The sequence below is a fragment of the Plecotus auritus genome (genome assembly GCF_963455305.1).
Source record: "Plecotus auritus genome assembly, chromosome: 2".
In the NCBI taxonomy this organism is placed as follows: domain Eukaryota; kingdom Metazoa; phylum Chordata; class Mammalia; order Chiroptera; family Vespertilionidae; genus Plecotus; species Plecotus auritus.
The window spans coordinates 147,510,552-147,512,672 of NC_137771.1; the positions used below are offsets into that span (position 1 = coordinate 147,510,552).

The following is a 2,121-nucleotide window of genomic DNA, read 5'->3' on the forward strand; positions in this document are numbered from 1 at the left end:
TTAGAGGACTCTATAGGCAGCAAAATATCAGACATATGTCGTAGTAATATCTTCACGGATACAGCCCCTAGGGGCAATAGAATTTAAGAAGAAAATAAAGAAATGTGACTACATCAAAATAAAAAGCTTCTGTACAGCAAAAGAAACCATCAACAAAACAACAAGAAAGCCCACAGCATGGGAGAACATATTTGCCAATGCTATTTCAGATAAGGGTTTAATCTCCAATATTTACAGGGAACTCATACAACTTAACAAAAGGAAGATAAACAACCCAATAAAAAAATGGGCAAATGATGTAAATAGACGCTTTTCCAAAGAGGACATACAGAAGGCCAAGTGACATATAAAAACATGCTCAAAGTCACTAATCATCTGAGAGATGCAAATCAAAACAACAATCAAGTACCATTTCACACCTGTCAGAAGGGCTATCATCAACAAATCAACAAATAACAAGTGCTGGTGAGGATGTGGAGAAAAAGGAACCCTCATGCACTGCTGGTGGGAATGCAGACTGGTACAGCCACTGTGGAAGACAGTATGGAGTTCCCTCAAAAAGTTAAAAATGGAACTCCCATTAAAAATGGAAGTCCCACTTCTAGGACTATTTCCCAAGAAACCAGAAACACCATTCAGAAAGGATATATGCACCCCTATGTTGATAGCAGCACAATTTACAATAGCTAAGATTTGGAAACAGCCTAAGTGCCCATCAGCAGATGAGTGGATTAAGGAACTGTGGTACATCAATGGAATACTACGCTGCTATAAAAAAAGAAGGAACTTTTACCATTTGCAACAGCATGGATGGACCTGGAGAGTATTATGCTAAGAAAAATAAGCCAGTCAGAGGAAGATAAATATCACATGATCTCACTCATATGTGGGATATAATGAACCACATATACTGATGAAGAAAAATATATCCAACTTTCTGTGCTACCCAGGGAGGGCTCCATATGGGGTTGTTCTCGGTTCCCATGTAAGTTAAAGGGAAACTTTCACATTGTCCAGAACCCTTGATGTCCTGGAAATGAAGGAGGAGGATGTCCTCAAATTCCTTGCAGCAGGAACCCACTTAGATGGCACCAACCTTGACTTCCAAATGGAACAGTGCATCTACAAAAGGAAAAGTGATGGCACCTACATCATCAATCTGAAGAGAACCTGGGAGAAGCTTCTGCTGGCAGCTAGTGCCATTGTTGCCATCAAAAACCCAGCTGACGTCAGTGTCATATGGTCCAGGAATCCTGGCCAGCAAGCTGTGCTGAAGTTTGCTGCTGCCACTAGAGCCACTCCTATTGCCCGCTGCTTCACTCCTGGAACCTTCACCATCCAGACCCAGGCAGCCTTCCGGGAGCCGAGACTTCTGGTGTTTACTGATCCCAGGGCTGACCACCAGCCTCTCACAGAGGCGTCTTATCTTAACCTGCCCACCATTGCTCTGTGTAACACAGACACTCTTCTGTGCTATGTGGACATTGCCATCCCTTGCAACAACAAGGGGGCTCACTCAGTGGGTCTGATGTGGTGGATGCTGGCCCTGGAAGTACTACGCATGCGTGGCACCATCTCCCATGAACACCCGTGGAAAGTCATGCCTGATCTTTACGTCTACAGAGATCCTGAAGAGACTGAAAAGGAAGAGCAGGCCGCTGCTGAAAAGGCTGTTACCACGGAGGAATTTCAGAGTGAATGGATTGCTCCTGCTTCTGAGTTCACTGCTGCTCATCCTGAGAGGTTGCAGCCTGGTCTGAAGGCGTGCAGGTGCCCTCTTACCCATTCAGCAGTTTCCTACTGAAGATTGGCGTGCTCGGTGTGCCACTGGAGAATGGTCTGCTGTCCCACTGCTCAGGCTACTGAATGGGTAGGAACTACCACTGAGTGATCCTAAGCTGTTCTTCCACAAATTCTTAACAGGACGGAAATAAGGTTGATGGAAAATAAACAGTTTCTAAAAGTAAAAAAAAAAAAAAAAAAAAAAAAAGATCCAGAGACAAGGGGCAGAGAAGGGGGGTTAGAGATCAAACAAAGGACTTGTATGCATGCATATTAGCATAACTAATGGACACAGACATTGGGGGAGTGGGGCTTGCCCTTGGGGGTGGGAGTAGACGG

The 2,121-nt window shown here is 44.5% G+C and overlaps 1 pseudogene across 1 annotated transcript; it reads left to right on the forward strand.

Moving 5' to 3' along the window:
* Positions 1-1,027: 1,027 nt before the first annotated feature.
* LOC308240748 (small ribosomal subunit protein uS2-like) lies at positions 1,028-1,891 on the forward strand (annotated as a pseudogene). Its single transcript has one exon. The product of its transcript is annotated as a small ribosomal subunit protein uS2-like (transcript).
* Positions 1,892-2,121: the final 230 nt, after the last annotated feature.